The 11,762-nt window shown below is 36.9% G+C and overlaps 1 protein-coding gene across 1 annotated transcript in view; it reads right to left on the minus strand.

Annotated features, from left to right (window-relative positions):
- LOC136832887 (glycine receptor subunit alpha-4-like) overlaps positions 1-11,233 on the minus strand; it is a 159,717-nt gene extending 148,484 nt beyond the window's left edge. Inside the window, exon 1 of the mRNA XM_067094545.1 lies at positions 11,129-11,233. The gene's annotated coding sequence lies outside the window, so the exon portion shown is untranslated. The remainder of the gene's footprint in view (positions 1-11,128) is intronic.
- Positions 11,234-11,762: the final 529 nt, after the last annotated feature.

Below are 11,762 nucleotides of genomic sequence, written 5' to 3' on the forward strand. Positions count from 1 at the left end.
GTCCAGTTTTGCCTTTTTAGTTTGCTGAAAAAGAAAACTATTGACATGGATTTGTCTGTCCGCCCTCAGATCTTAAAAACTACTGAGGCTATAGGGCTGCAAACTGGTATGTTGATCGTGCACCCTCCAACCATCAAACATACCAAATTGCAGCCCTCTAGCCTCAGTAGTTTTTATTTAATTTAAGGTTAAAGTTAGCCATGATCGTGCGTCTGCAACGCTACAGGACAGGCCACCAACGGGCCGTGGCAGAAAGTTTCAAGGGCCGCGGCTCATACAGCATTATACGCTGTATAGAAAATTCGATTGCACCGAAGAAACTTCGGCGCATTTTTAACTTGTTAAATTCAATTCGAAAATCTCAGTACTGTTGTCGGTTTCTGTGTGAAGGTTTCTCGTGTGAGATTCGTGACGTCAGCCACGGATATAATACGTGCTCTTCTCACCCCTTTGCTATGTAAAATGTCTTTGTCCATTCCTTATAAATTTATCGACAACATCGTCCCACCTGTTACCACTGTTGTAATACTATGATTCTTGCTGACTGTTCATTTCCATCCGCATACATTATTTTAATTCCTCTTTTCACGTGTCGCTGCTGATTCTTTATCTCCCTGGTATCACTACCCTCATATGATTTATTGCGTGAACTTGAACAGAACTTCATCATTATATTTACATTTTAATCATTTGCTAGATATAACAACAGCGATAAAAAATAACTGTAATAATTATAAGTTTTCCCACGGTAACCTATTTTCCAGTAACACGTGGTGGCTCCATAATCATAAAAAAAAAAAATGACGGACACATCAACATTCAAAATTCAAATGCTGAATCATGAATGGACTTCCGTTCAGTAAAACTTCTATAACATTTGCCGCTTCATATACCAAGACAGAAAGCTCATCAGCAGTACGTCAAAACCCCTACATACTTTGACCAATCCCCCCTCCCCCTATCCTGGATATTAAAGACCTTCCTTTCCAATGTCTCCTTTAAACCATTATCCAGCCCCTGTCTAAGTCTTCATCTCCTTCCTTTTAACATTATAGAATTTGCGCAACTTTCACTGACCTATCGTCGTCTCTTATCCGTCCTTTTACCTACGCTAATCTTTTTGTCATTTCTACGTCTTCACACTTCTCACTCTTACTTTTACATAGTACGCAAACGGTTCATCTCAACAGATTCAAAATTTTAAAACCCCTACACTTACATCCTTAAAGGAGTTACGACAACAAATCCTTCATACATACCAACCTTGGCTTCCAATTTTCCCTACTCTCTTTTGCAAACACCCTGCAATCTTTCTTATTTTAGCCATCCTGTGATTTGCCTCTTTTCTCATTTGACAGAAATCCTATTTACCCTCATATAATTACTCAGACCGTCTGCTTTCATTCTTCCACCACGTGCATTAACATCCATTTCTCCATCTTCCTGGTTACACTGTACCCTCATAACCATACTAATGCTCATATTTTAACGTTCATCTTTCACGTCTTGCAGAGACTTTCAAACTGTTTAACCAGGACTTGCAGTTTTTTTTTTGCTATTCGCAATCAGCACAGCATCATCTAGAACCCTCAAACATGCTACAAGCCATTCATTTTACATTTTCTTATCCTGCAACTTTCTACCTACAACTGTCCTTTCTCTGTCATCTCGCATTACTCCTTCAGAAGACACTGAGCAGATAAGGAGGCAAAATATCCTTATCTAAGTTCCGGTCACTTTCAGGCCTACATATTGCAATCCAGTAGATTTCCATCAAAAAAGCTTTTAATGCGTCTCAGTGCACTTCCTCTATGCCAGTATTTCTCAACACCTTCCACATTATCTCTCTATCAATTCCATCAAGAGCTTGTTCTGGGTCCAAGTATGCCAAATAGCTTTATATTTTTCATTTACTGTCAACTTTTTTACATAAGTGGGTCATAACAAACACTGTTCTTCCCCAGTCAGCCCTCCCATTTATCTCCTTTACTTCCTCAATCAAAATCCTACCACACACTTTCAATGATATATGGATGAGCGTAATGCCCCTATAAATCTTGCAGTTCGTCTCTGTTGCCTTTACCCTAGCACAAGAATGACCACTATAACATAATAACAATAATGCAGTAAATTTACCATCCATCTGAATCAAAACAAAATAGTAGATACATAAACTTTAAATGACGATTTATACCAGTCACCAAATTATCTCCTGATGTGTAAAATATCATACAGTTAGTTAGTAGTTATTATCTAAATAATCAGCTCTTTCTAATACAGTACAAATTTAAAGGTCTGGAATAGCAAAACATTTGTTAACATACAAAAACATGATTTCAACTTGAAATGTTCGAGTGTCTCTCTCTCTCTCTTCCTTCTACTTATACCCTGGCACTCAATAGCGTTCTCTCTCTCTCTATGCATTCATACGTGTATGGCAACAAACCCTTTGAAATGATATGCAAATCAGGATTTTAACTTTAATATTCGAGTAGCTCTCTCTGTCAGAGAAGTTGTTTATACGTTGGTATTAAAAACGGGTAACAGATGTTCCATATTTATAGGTCTATGACGAGAAATGCTTTCGCAATTATGACAGTATAAAAGTCTAGCTTTAGCTCTTCAATTATTCCTCTCAAAGGGAAGTAAAAAAAAAGGGTGCGAAAAGAATGCTGATTTTCATAGGTCTTGGACGACAAATACTTTCCTCTGTAGGTGAGTAAAAAATTTTGGGTGAAATTTTTAGTTACATTTTCTCTCACTACATGTGCTCCATACACATGCCCTATTAAAGGTGCTCTCCCACGGACAGTTCCTTCCTTATAGATACTGCGATGTCTACGTGCTAAAAGGGCATCGAAACGTTTAAGCTGCCACACGGACTGAATCCTTTGATATCAAACACTAGCGTTTTCTTTATTTTATGAAAGTCACATTTGCACTTGACAAAGTAAAATACAAACGACTATTTATTTCGGCAATTCATTTAACTACTAGAACGTTATGTTTGTAAGGTCGCAACCAGCTTTCAATAAAACTAGCTAAAGGAAACTGTAGTTCAAGGTCCATGCTGTAGCCTATATGCTATAAGCCTACCCTGAGCTAAAACTGGTAACTTAATTGTTTTACTATGAAATCAATAAGAGCATAATTCGTTCCTATACCTTACTTTTTTCAAACTCGTGAAATGAACGTAGTAGTCAGCAGCTTGATGGTGGTTGGTTGAATGTATTACGTACGAATAGCACTTTTATATAGTGAATAATTACTTAGTAATCTGAACGCAAACCTTTTAATAACCAAGATTTCTTCACCAAATGTAAGTCAAGTCTGTTAATAATGCCACCAAATTAAGAGATTATGATAATGTGTTCTCAAGTTCAAAGTAAATAGCACGGTCGCAGAAGTCAACATCATGAAATAGGTTAACACAATATTTAGTGTAGAACGTTTGTACGTATTTTTCATATATTTTAACACAAATTGGAACAAATCACACTATATATATATATATATATATATATATATATAAATATATATATATATATATATATATATATATATATATATATATATATATATATATATATATATATATATATATATATATATATATATATATAGTTATTAGAAGAAACGCGCAAATAAAAACATTGTCCAGACTAGATCTCACTCAGAACGTAGGACTGATTTAAGTTACAGGTGAAACCTTCCGGTTGCGAAAGTTAAACATAACAGCTATTGTGGGTGTAGGTAGCCTTAATCCAGTTTAGTTCACTCTATCCCTTTTAAATCATGATTGTTATCTTACGTTCTCAAATCTGCGAGATATTTTGCTTTTCCATGAATTTCCATTCCTCATCTGACATGCATCTTGTTTTCCCATTATCTTTTTTTATGATTATTTTCTGCGAGATGCCGATGCGATATACGTCTCTTAGGGCGTTGTCAAACGAACAATTTTTTGCTGGCTTTTTGTACGCCGTTCCGCCAACAGTAGCTCCAAATGGTGTGGCTGCCGTCGCTAGAGTAAAATTGTTTCTCTACTAACGATCAGTTATACTGCATAGTCGGCCTGTGCAAGCAAACCTGAACGCTAATGTGAACAACCTGCAGTTTTTCCCACCTGCGCAGGCGACCTGAGCAAATAGATCATCTCGATCGGTATGCCTCCGGCGAAACGGACTACATAAACGATGTATCGGATTTACTTATTTTTTTAGTAACCGATACGGAAGTCAGAATAATATATATTTATAATTTTGCAATTTTCCCACAAGAAAAATAGTGTATAATGAAGGCTGAAAGTTGCAGCATCATTCCTGAATGTCTTGTAGATTTCATTGAAACCTATATGAACGAGACTTGTCTTCGGCAAGTAAAATCCAAAGGCTATCATAACAGATTAAGAAGCCTGTGCATGTTTATTCGTGGCTATAAACATACACAGTATGCAAGTCAGTTTTTGAATGAGAATATTCATTGTGGCGAAATAACGTAAAACAAGAATAGGCCTATATGCGTCTATTCATGATTCTTCTTTCTCTGCATCTTTTCCCACTTCCATGTGGGGTCGATGTTTCTGATAAGTTTCCTCCACTTGGCTCGGTCAAGCATTTCGTCCTCTGAGAATTGTTCGTCTCATATCTTCTTTAGTTATATCTATCCACTTTCGCTTCGGTCTTCCTCTTGCTCTCCCACCATGCACCTCCAGCTGCATCACTCTCCTCCCTACATATGTCTCATCCCTTCTCATCACATGACCATACCGTTTTATACAATCTTCCTTTAACCTCTATGTTGATTCTGCGGTCACATAAGACACCTGACATTTGAATTTTTCCATCTAGCTTGCACTGTGTGTTATTTCTACAGCCAAAGTTCCATCTTCAATCTTCTTCCTACTGACCGTTAATCCTCTGTCTTCCAGTCTTGGCTACACCGCCCCTCTATTGGTGCTGCATATCACGATGCCATCAGCAAACAGCATGCACCAGGGGGATTGATCTCTTATTCCTTGAGCTAGCACATCCATAATCAGGTCAAAAGTTTAAGGACTTAAAGCAGATCGTTGATGTAAACCAACTCTTACTGGTATCCACTCAATTAACCCGACACTGCTTCTGATGTTTTTTTTTTTTTTTTTTTTTTTTGCTCCTTTATACATATCTTGGACCAACCTCACATATTTATTCGGAATGCTCCTTGTTCGCATATACTTCCAAACCACTTGGCGCGGAACTCTATCATATGCGTCTATTAAAGATTATGCATCTAATATGTAATTCATTTTTAAAATGAGAATAAAAAAATACGCTGATGAAATAAAATACAACGATATTAGACTATATGTGCATTCACTGCTTAAATTCCATGTAAGCCAGTTTTGAAATTAAATTGGACTAATCAACACGCTGATGAAACAGGAAAACAGTAGTGACCTATGGGTGTTCATTCGTTGTCAGACATAAAAAAAGTCATTTTCAAAATGAAAACAAATCAGTATTAACCATTTTAATAAAAATAAACAATTAATAACATAACTGACACAATTATCTTACCATGGAACTTTTCATTTATTTTCATAAAATATTCAATAAACATTATGAAAGTCCTTGGGGGGAAGCTTAAACTTTTTTAACAGTCACACGGGGGTACCGAATTCGTTTTTTCAACCACTCCTTCACTGGACGTCTTTCTTGAAGTTAATGAATATTTGATGCTGTCACCAAGCCAAGTACAGTCATTGCATGTCTGCTGACTCCACGGCTGTTACGGAGGACTCAGGAAAAAACTGTATCGTTGGTGGTGAATGTATACTGGCACAGGTCGACTGTGTAGGCAAACCTGTGCACGTATACCTGAATGTCAGTGGCTGCCTTTACGCGCATTTTGCCAAATATATATATATATATATATATATATATATATATATATATATATATATATATATATATATATATAATAAGATCATATCGAACCCAACATCTCCATGTCAAGAGCTGCGAACCCAGTGATCCCCATGTAAAGAAAGGCCACATAAGTGCTAGAGGGCTATAGCTGGTTCACTTAAGGTAGAGTCTTGTTGAGCCCTATGCCTACAACACGTTTGTTTGGCGGCCTCTGATTGGCTGGTACCAGGAGGAGGCGGCTCGCTCACTGTCTTATACTTACGTCTGTAGCTTAGAAAACTAGCAATATGTTTATATTGCTTCAATTATCTCACGTTTTGCGCAAGATAGGAAATTTCTGGTCATACCACAGGATTCGGTATTAATTGTACAACTAAATTATGATTTCCTGAAATCAATAAGATAAAACACAAAGGAATTACGAGTAAAAGTGAAGAGAGAAACATTTAATTTTTTAGACCTGTTTTTACTTATCATCGGATTTTGCATCATTCATGCGATCAAGATAAAATAAAACTTGTGTTTTCATACAATCAATTCGCCCTGAATACGCCGGTGCTTTCACATTTTAGATGCGTGTGATATGTGAAGAGAAAATGAAGAATATGTCTTATGTTGTATCTGTAATTGACCCAGTTTGCTGAGAGACGGTGACAGTTGCCAATTAGCGACATAAGAAGTTTGCAGTTTCGACAATATTTACCGTATTATTATGTCATTACATTTTCTGTAAGTATATGACAACTTTTGTTCCATCAAAGTTATTTGCTGAAAATTTCATTCTTGGAGCATATAATGTAATTCCACGTTTTTAATGCTAATTATATAACTTATATTTAATCTGTATTATTGTCAATTAAGGAACGGCATTGTAAGCCTTCTTTGTTCATTCTTCCCATGTAACCAAAGATGCCAATCTTTGGGTACTAGATGGCTAACACGAGCGGTTTCACTCTTTTTTTTCCTAATTCTTGTTTTATTGCATGAACTCAGAAGGGAGATGCTAAACTATGCTTTTCATATCTTCATTACTGCTATCCATAAAAATTCTCTTGGAGACGAACAATTCAGTCTACTTCATCATCAGTGGTCTTATCCGAGTCTATACGAAAAAATAAACTGATCAAGTAAATGCTACATTCGTATCTTCGGATCATTAATCCGTTTCGATACAAAGCCTACAACATTTTGCCATTGTTGTGGTGACATGGTTAACTGCGCCTTGTGTTAACAATTAAACTCTTTTCAAATACTGGGCGTCGCTGGAATTCTTCTTTCTAATTTCTGATTTAATTTGGACCCGGATAAGTTCAACTGGATTTCACATGCCGAGATATGATGGCAGTGACAAACCTGCATCGTTGGTAGCAGCCAGTAACAGAAAGATCATGACCAATTTTCTTTCTTATTCACGCCACTATATAATTATAATCGTTTTGCTGTTGATTGTTAGAACTCTGTTCAATATTTTGGAACGATATTAGATGCTACCCATAATAATTGGTGATAGTTTGGTAAAAGTTGATTTATCAAACCAAAATTGAAAATTTTTCACAATTCATAAACTCGTTATAATCTCAGTTCCATTTCCCGACATGAACATCAATTCCCAGGCGTTAAACCTACGCTACGCCCCGCATGTAATTATAACCTTGCTCCTTTTCCGGAGATAATCTTATGGCCTACTGTTTTGTCATCGTTTGGCCAGCACCGCTCTACGAAAAGATTTTGATTCACCCATATCTCGTCCAAATATACATCTTGTCGAGGGTTGGTGCTTTCTCTGTTCCTTTTCATTTGTCTAAGATATTCGTTTCTGGCGTTAACAATGTCACCCCTTCAGACAGAACTTCCTCCAACTCTTAGTTTGTCTGAAATTAAACCTAAGATTCTTTACAAGATATTCGTTTCTGGCGTTAACAATGTCACCCCTCTAGACAGAACTTCCTCCAACTCTTAGTTTGTCTGAAATTAAACTTAATTTTCTTTACTTTACAGAGAGAGGTCCTTCCACTGAAATTAATAACAGGTTCATTTACACTTTCTAACAAGAAAGATAACGTTGGTAAATCTGGCCCATCAAATAAAAGGAGCCCTCACTTTACACAAATTCCTAACCTCATAAAATGAGGAGTCTCCTTATACAGTACATTCCATCAAAACCCAGCTGTTTTAAAACGGCATACTCATTTCTTGAGATCCTGCGCCAAGCACAGGATCTTATTTATAATAATGTGAAGAGTTGGACTGTTTGCACGGACACCTGTGTTGCATCTGCTGATTTTTTAAAGCTCTGCCACCTGTTTTCCCCCATCCTCTGAGCGAATGGGTCGAAACTACTCATGAGTACAGTATATTCCGCTCAGACTGGTGAGCTTAGTGCTTCAAGCAAGCAGTGATAGCGGCAATAGTTGTTCCCATGTTGTTGTTGCTTGTACTTCACGAAGTAAACCTGTCAATAATGTCTCAAATTAACATAATTTGTACCTGACCGTGGAATACACCGCCTCATAAGAGTAAAAAGTATCCAAAAGATTACGAAATCATAGTAATAGCCATAAGCCTAACAATGCTAAGCTTATCTTCATTTTATTAAAAATTTAATAGTAACAATAATGAATCTGAAATTATATGAGGATATATGTGAATAATTGCGTCGTTTAATTTAGAGTAGCAACTTACAACTCAAACATGCTTTTAGAGCATGTCTATAAATACAAGGCGGGGAAAAGTGTACAATTTACAGCCATTCCGTATATGTTGGCATTTAGGATATGCACAGAATTCTATAGTCTCTTGTATTCAAGAATTACATGCCATTAAGCACTCATCCCGTAGGAGGTCGCGCCCTCAGCGTACCTGGGGTGGTGCACCGCAGGTATTATGTGTGCGTTTGCAGCAACCCTTTGGCACTAGCTGTACCCACTTTTTATCCTTTTACTTCCATTCCCGCTTCCTTTCTTAAATCTCGCTTTCCAACCTTCTCGATCATTACTTTTTACTAAGGGGCTCTCTCCCAATTCAGCCTTGATTTTCTGCATCTCTCAACTTGCTGTCCAACCACTCCAACTCCCTCTTTTCAGTCTTGGGCGCTGAATGGCCGAAAGTTCCCCAGTGCTACATTTGACAGCCTAAATTTCATAAAAAACTTGAATCATTAAGCACTCACACAGTTTAGTTTAAAAAATCTTAATGTTTTGGTTGGATTTTGATATAAAATTACTATCAAACAATTGTTCAACTTATCTAATGAATAAACATGTAAACGATTGGAGGGGGGAAGTCTAGTGTTTTATCTGCATAATTTGTGGTAGATTTCGTTTAGCATACATAAACTGAGAGGTTTCAATGTTCATTCGTACCAAAACAATATTCCCGGGCACCGATATCAATAAATCGTGATTTATATTTCTAACAACAACCACACATATAAATAATACTCATAATAAAGCGTATTAAATGATACCTGATACCCAGGCTCAAAAAAAGTAAAAATAAACATGATACTTCAGTAATAACACAAGCAGGCTATCAAGGCACAAGGCCTATACAACATAAGCCTACATTTTAGGCGAATATGGGCATTCTGATTCCTAGCTCATATTGATAGTCTTGTGTACATTAAGTTCTAACAAAAAACCAAATTTGAAGTTCTGTTATCAGCTAGTGACATCTATTGTGAAAGCCTCGGTTCTTAATGTTGGCGAACCTTACAGTTTTAGTTTGTGCGCATACGGAACGGAACAGAGCAACTATTGGCAAGGAAGGCATGGAATATAAAATTTTGGCCAAAGGCAAATGGCAGTTGCACTAAGTAAGAGGTGTAATGAAAGGGTGGAAAGTGTGAGGGAAGAAAATATGAAAGGAGGTACAGTAAAAGGAATGAAAGGGGTTGCTGCTAGGGTCGAAGGGACGCAGCAAAGAACCCCAAGTAATGCCTACAATGCACCGCGTGGTATTACTGAATTGCAGGCATAACCGCACAAGGCCAGCCAAACTAAATGCAGCACTGCTCTCAAGTATTTAATGTGTTTTTAAAGACTACCCCAACCGGGGAACTATTGCCGAGAATATCACCTAGAGATGTTCTCCAACTGTAATACATTGGCGGGTGTTCGTTTTACCTCCTCACCAAGTGTCATAGTAACTTTTATATCAATGTCAGGTTTTAAATAAAATTTAGTTTTCAGACAACGTCGATAATTACAAGTTTCCTCTAATATTTGGTTTGACTTATTCGATTTGTTCCAATCTGCGTTAAAATATTTGGAAAATACATAAAAGCACTATGCATGAAACAAGTATCGAAACCCTTTTTCAAGAAGCTGACTAGAGTGATCGTGTCAATTTACTTTTGAACTTAACAGTCTCTCAACTAGGTAGCATTATTAACAGATATAAAATATTTTTGACTGAGAAACCTGAGTTATTAAATAAGCGTTCATTCGAATCACTTAGTAATTATATGAAATTACTGGTAATCGGACATCAAACATTCGATCAACGTTACCTAGCTGCCGACTTCTAAGCGCATTTCCACCTGAAAAAAAGTCTAAAAAATGCTATGCAATATAACTGCTAATATTACTCAGTCATGCTCGAATACACCGATACGGTCGTCGGTTGGGAAAGTAGTAAATAGGTTATCGGCTACAGCAAGCAAGAGTGCTGACCTGTTGCTGCTTAAGGCGAACTTGTGTCTCTATAGCTCAGCCTACATCAAGTGCCAAAAAAATTGCCTGTGGCATCATCTTGACAATCTTATATCTGGCAAGTCTGCAACAGACTGCTTCGCTATATGAATAAAACAAAAAGCCAAAAAACTTTCCTAGACATTCTAAATTGATGGAGGAGCCAATTCGGCCTAGGCCACGAGACTTAATTTTTGTAAAAACAATCACGAAGGTTTATGTCAAAGTGTACAATGCGAGTTATTAACGAACTGTTCAATAAAACTTATCCTCTGTAAATATACCAGTACTCATTTTGCTCTTGTGGTTTGTTCTAACTAGACCCAAAGCCTTAAATTTTGTCAGATTCGGAGGAACACAAAATGAATTTAAATCTTGGCCTTAACCGTCACGAGATGATCCCAATTGTTTACAGTACTTGAATTTGACTAACCCAGGACAAGCTTGTCCAACAACAGCAAAATCTTATTTCTGCGGTGATAAGTCAATTAATGAAGTAAATAGATTTGTAAAACTGTTTCTTACCTTATATAAAATCCGATCTTTAAACATTGTACTGAGGAGTAGCGACCACAACGATTTCACTCGGAAGGTTCTTGGCTAACTGACCGACCAGTCGTTCCTCGTTCGGTTCATCGGTTGCGTTCTTCACACCCGCCAGACTCTGGCCCTGACAGCTTTTGTAATGGTAGCATGCTGTACCCACCGCATTCGGTGAAAATAATCTTTCCTTGCCTAATATATCTTGTGTGTTTGGTTAAGAAATCTTAACGGTTATTCCTCAATGATACTGCAGTCTACGTCACAAGACCGTCTACCGGATATTGATCAAACCCTGACTATTCCAGTGTTTTATTGACGTAGTTTTTTGCTTTATTTTTTTTTTGTCTCCGTTTTGAGTTAAGAACTGGTATGTTTTTCGTGAAAAGACTGCAACATTAATGCCGATGAACTTATTAACTGACGAAAGCAAAATCACTGAACCAGTTGTCATCATAGAGATGAAATTTTACTTCAACATTATCTTTTTAATTCACATTATTATTTCAGTGTGCTTCATTTTATGAACTGAATACTGAGAACATAATACAAGAGAGAAAAAAAGTAAAATAATCAGTTTAAAAAAATACGCTCCCTTTTGATATAATTTTGCAAAAAA

This window comes from Macrobrachium rosenbergii, chromosome 50, assembly GCF_040412425.1.
Source record: "Macrobrachium rosenbergii isolate ZJJX-2024 chromosome 50, ASM4041242v1, whole genome shotgun sequence".
Lineage (NCBI taxonomy): Eukaryota > Metazoa > Arthropoda > Malacostraca > Decapoda > Palaemonidae > Macrobrachium > Macrobrachium rosenbergii.